This window comes from Rhipicephalus sanguineus, chromosome 3 (assembly GCF_013339695.2).
Source record: "Rhipicephalus sanguineus isolate Rsan-2018 chromosome 3, BIME_Rsan_1.4, whole genome shotgun sequence".
Classification (NCBI taxonomy): Eukaryota; Metazoa; Arthropoda; class Arachnida; order Ixodida; family Ixodidae; genus Rhipicephalus; species Rhipicephalus sanguineus.
In genome coordinates, this window is record NC_051178.1 from 52,754,190 (window position 1) to 52,760,189 (window position 6,000).

Here is a 6,000-nt window from a genome sequence, read left to right on the forward strand (position 1 = left end):
GCGTTGCCAAAAAAAAAGAATGTGTCTGTTGCACAGCACAAGGGCGAGATAAAAGAAATGGGAAATAACTGCACAATGGCCCTGAAGGCAGGCTCCGCACCACAAAGTGCGTGACTTGCAGTCAACGGGAATGGTACGGCTTCATCCTGGAGACATGAACAACATCCGAGGAGCGTAGTCTACGGTAATGGTGCGATGTGTCTGCTGGGACAACTTCGTAGTTGACTTCACCGAGGCGATGAAGAACTCGGTAGGGTCCAAAGTATCGGCATAACAATTTCTCGGAGCGCCCTCGTTGACGTATGGGGATCCAAACCCAGACTACGTCGCCAGGCTCGTACGTTACAGTTCTATGATGGGTGTTGTACCGGTGAGCGTCTTGATTTTGCCGCGACAAAATGCGCAAGCGCGCTAGCTTCCGGGCTTCTTCGGCGCGCTGAACAAATACGTCTGTATCCGGGGCAATCGCGTCCGGCGGAGTTGGTTGTAGCATGATGTCAAGCATCGTAGTGACGTCGCGGCCGTAAGCCAGACTAAAAGGAGCAAAGCCGGTGGTTTCCTGAAGCGCAGTGTTGTAGCCAAATGTGACATATGGGAGGATTTCGTCCCAGTTCTTGTGATCCTTGGCGACATACATCGAAAGCATATCTGCAATTGTTTTGTTAAGGCGTTCGGTTAACCCGTTGGTCTGCGGGTGGTACGCGGTTGCTGTTCGGTGTGTCGTACCACTCAGCCGCAGGATATTTCGGAGCAATTCTGCCGTAAATGCCGTACCACGTTCTGTGATGATAACAGCGGGGGCACCGTGGCGGAGAACGATGTTTTTGACAAAAAAATTAGCCACATCGGAAGCAGTTGCTCGCTGAACGGCTTGGGTTTCGCAGTATCTAGTCAAGTAGTCGGTGGCGACGACAATCCAGCGGTTATCAGCTGAAGATTTCGGAAACGGGCCGAGTAGATCCATCCCGACCTGTGCAAAAGGTGCGTGAGGGGGTCGTACAGGTTGAAGCAGACCAGCTGGTTTCATCGGTGGATTTTTGCGGCGTTGGCAAGCTGTGCAAGTCTTGATGTACTGCCTGACGGTTTTTGTAAGTTTCCGCCAGTAGTATTTCTGCTTGATCCTCGCCAGAGTACGCGCGAAGCCAAGATGTCCGGACGATGGTTCGTCGTGGCATGCTCGCAAAATGTCGTCGTGGAGAACAGCAGGAACGACTAGGAGGTAAACAGCTTTCGTAGGATGAAAGTTGCGCTTGTAGAGGACGTCGTTGCGTAGACAGAAAGATGACAAGTCACGCGCAAACTGACGTTGGGGTTGTGCGCGTCGTCGCTCAAGGTATTCGATGAGTGATTGCAGTTCTAAGTCGTCGCGTTGCTGCTGAGCCACGTTCAGGGATGTTAGAATAGAAAGGCAACTGATATCTTCGTCATTGTCTTCCGCAGCGGTCTCGACGGGTGCGCGGGAAAGACAGTCGGCGTCGGTGTGTTTCTGGCCAGACTTGTAAACTATTGTTATATCGAATTCCTGTAACCGAAGGCTCCATCTTGCGAGACGGCCCGAAGGATCTTTCAGATTCGCCAGCCAGCAGAGGGAGTGGTGGTCACTGACGATTCGGAAGGGGCGTCCGTACAGGTATGGCCTGAATTCCGCAATAGCCCATACGACCGCCAGACGTTCTTTTTCAGTCGTTGAGTAGTTTTTCTCAGCAGATGACAACGTGCGGCTAGCGTAGGCAATAACGCGTTCCACGCCATCTTGATATTGCACGAGAATGGCTCCGAGACCAAGGTTGCTAGCATCAGTGTGTGCTTCTGTGTCTGCTTCGGTGTCAAAGTGACCAACGATCGGCGGCGTTTGGAGGCGTTGTTGAAGGTCGCGGAAAGCGTCTGATTGTTCGGGACCCCAAACGAACGCGACGTCGTCCTTGACGAGTTGCTGCAGAGGTTCGGCGATTTTCGAAAAATTTGGCACAAAACGCCGGTAATACGCATAAAGACCCAGAAAGCGGCGTACATCATGCTTTGTGTTCGGGATCGGGAACAAAGCAACTGCTACGGCCTTTTCAGGGTCGGGTCGAACACCGTTACTGCTGACAATGTGGCCAAGGAATTTAAGCTCCTCGTATCCAAAGTGACACTTTTCCGACTTCAGAGACAGGCCGGCGGTGCGAATGGCCAGGAGAACCGATTCAAGCCGCTCAATGTGCTGTCCAAACGTCGTGGAAAAAACGACTACGTCGTCTAAATACACTAAACACGAGTGCCACTTGAGGTCACACAAAACGGTGTCCATCATTCGTTGGAATGTGGCTGGAGCGGAACACAGTCCAAAAGGGAGGACTTTAAATTCGTAGAGACCATCAGGTGTTATAAACGCCGTGTTTTCTCGGTCCCTTTCGTCTACTTGAATCTGCCAATACCCACTACGAAGATCCATCGACGAGAAGTAACGGGCGTGACGCAGGCGATCCAAGGAGTCATCGATGCGAGGAAGAGGGTATACGTCTTTTTTTCGTGATCTTGTTCAGTTTGCGGTAGTCTACACAGAATCGTAGGGAACCATCTTTCTTCTTAACCAACACGACAGGTGACGCCCAAGGACTTGTCGATGATTGAATTACGTCGTCATCGAGCATTTGTTTGACTTGATGACGAATGGTATCCTGTTCTTTCTGCGACACGCGGTAAGCATGTTGACGCACAGGTTGGATGTTGGGCTCAGTGATGATTCTGTGCTTCGTTAGAGGTGTCTGCCGGACCTTCGATGTAGTAGCGAAACAGTCACTAAAGGATGACAGTAGACTGAGGAGCCTTGCCCGCTGAGGTTTTCTTAACTGGCGATTGACGTTGAGGTGACTAGTCACGTCGGCATCGCAGCTTTCCTCTGTCGAGATTGTCGTAACCAAAGGGAAGGCGTCCTACTCATCCAGTGCCTCTAAGTAAGCTATGGTGGTGCGCTTCGCAAAGTGTTTGTATTCGCCACTGAAGTTCGTCACTAAAAGCGTAGTCTGGCCATTTCGGAGCCGAACGAGACTTCGAGCGATGGCGACTTCCCGATCAAGGAATAACGTGAGGTTACCTTCGGCGATGCCCGTACCTTCAGTGATGCCCGTATTTGGCTTTTCCTGTGGGCACTCAATAAGGACGAAGATACTACTGCGAGGCGGCAACGTGACACAGTCATCAACCACGCGTAACGCCACGCCACGATGTTCGTTCTCGACATCCGAATCTGGAGAGACACAGTTAGCGAAAGTGACGAACAAATCACGCAGATTAATTATCGCTCCGTATTCTTGAAGAAAATCCATGCTCAAAATAACCGGCCGAGAACATTTGGGCAGTACAAGAAATCACGCTACGAAAGCCGACGCACAAATTTCCAGCCTTGCGTTGCACCTTCCTATGGGTGACACGAGGTGTCCTCCAGCGGTGGTCAGTTGTGGGCCGTCCCACGTTGTCAGCACCTTGCGTAGATGGGTAGCCAGCGAAGCACACATGACCGAGTAATCAGCGCCCGTATCGACAAGTGCAGTCACTGGATAACAGTCGACGGAAACGGTAATGGCAGCGGAAGCTTTCTTAGCGGTTTCAGAAGAAGGCGCTAGCGGTACGTCTTGAGGGGGTGGCATCGGAGGAGGATATTTGTCGGTTCGCGTGACAGCGGCCTCAACCCCGGAGGTCGCTGTTCTCAGTTTCCCCGGCGTGGACTTGAGCCACTGACACCAGGGGACTCAAAGGATGGTCGGATGCGGTTTGGCGATACGGGCCGACGGGGTGATGGCGACCGTGACTGTCGTCGCTGCGGGGCGGGAGACACATTACTGCTTTCTAAGTATTCCTAAATTTCTTGCGGCCGCTCACCATAGCGTGGACAATGGGCATCCGGGTGAAATCCGCGTAGGCCGATTCGCCGGTAGTAGCAGCCGCGGTACATGTGTCCTGCTTCGCCACAGTGGTAGCACAAAGGACGATTGTCAGGAGCACGCCAGACGGTGGACTTCCGCGGGCCAGGACGGAAGTCGGCCTGCAAAGCCGGGCGGCGGGTTGGACTTGGAAAACGTTGAGGGGCCCCAGCAGGTGGATGAAAAAAACGCGTCGTCGGTGGCGTAGAGACCCGCAAGGCATCCGCGTAGGAGAGCGTGGGAGGTTCGGGTCGCGATGGTGGTGAAGAAGGAACAAACTGCCTGATTTCGTTCCGAATGATGTCGGTGAGAGCGGTGACACTCGGAGTTGCCGCGGCATGAGACTTCTGGAGTTCTTCGCGGACAACCTGCCGGATGAGTTCTGTAAGGGACTCCCTGCCATCACACCCTGGCACAAGCGAGCACGCTGCGGACATGGCGGTCTGGCGCTCATACTGCGACAACCGCTGCCGAAGCATGCGCTCCATAATTGTTGCCTCACGGATGAACTCCGACACCGTTGTTGGAGGGTTGCGCACGAGGCCCGCAAAAAGCTGTTCCTTTACGCCTCGCATTAACAGGCGTACTTTCTTTTCCTCCGACATGAGGGGGTCAGCCCGTCGAAACAATCGCGACATGTCTTCTACAAACATGGCGACGCTCTCGTTCGGCATTTGAAACCGCGAAGAATGTGCCTGATCAGCTCTTTCTTTCCGTTCGGGGTTGCTGAAGGCTTCACGAAGCTGCCGGTGGAACTCCTGCCAACTCGTGAATGAAGCTTCGTGGTTCTCGTACCACACTCTTGCCGCGTCTACGAGGGAGTTGTAAACGTTCTTCAACTTACGGCGATTGTCCCGGTTATTGATGGCAGCGACCCGATCGAAATGGTCCACCAGTCTTCCACATCCTCACTGGCATCGCCGTGGAATGGATTGGGCGTGCGAGGCGTGTTGACGACACAGGGTACGGCAGCGAATGGGTCTTGCTCGGTTTGGGTTGCGGTCGTGGCAGACATTTTCCTCGAGGAACTTGCCAGGGGACCGTACTGTGGTGGTAGACCTTGAAGGCGGCGGCTGCTTCGATGGATATCAGCAGACCCTGGTGCACTGGCGTTGGTTGCTTCTGGTTCAGGACCAGCAGGCATAGGACGTCGCAGTACCCAGCACCTCCACCAGTCTGTCGCGAGAGGAAACGACACACAGGGAACTCGAAGCGACCAGCTGTTTACTTTCGGCCACAACAGCCACCAACTTCCTCGCTCTCTTCTTCTGCCACCACTAGCGCGTGGCAATATTATCTTTAGACATATCTTGGAATTCTTTGAAACGAACAAAATTTTAAGCACTTCCCAGCATGGCTTCAGACGCGGTCTTAGCACTATTACTCAACTGACAGAATTATTTCATGACATCAGCAGCTCGTTGGACACAGGTGTCTAGGTTGACACCATTTTCATATATTTCGCCAAGACATTCGACACTGTCTCACATCCTAAATTATTGCACACGTTGTTTGCTATACTAGGGAACGCATCCTTGGTTGGCTGGATATCCGACTTTCTTTCGCAGCGTTCACAGTATCTGTGGTTCAGCTCCATTAACTCGCCTTCGATGCCTGTTTCATCAGCAGTTCCCCAGGGTTCTGTGCTGGGCCCCCTCTTATTCCTGCTTTGTATTAATGACCTCCCCTTGCACACCCCTGTGAAAAAAAGCCGGCAGATCCCACGCATTGTGGGAATCGATGTAATGCGAAGCAGCCAGCAAAGAGCTGCATGCATCGGCTTGTATGTCATTGAGGAAAATGCGTGTCATGGTTTTCATGTTAACTCCTATTATTTATATTCGTCACACAGTAACGTCGCGCAATACCAACTTCGGGGTCGATCAAGCTAGAGAAACGGCCGCCAGCGCCCCTTGAGCGTGGCACGCAAGTCATGCTGTACATGACATGCTTGTCATTATTTTCATGTTAACTCGCGTTATTATGTTCGTCACATAGTCACGTCGCGCAATACCAATTTCGGGGTAGAGCAAGCTAGCGAAATGGCCGCCAGTGCTGCATGAGCGTGGCACGTAAGTCATGCTGTACATGACATGCT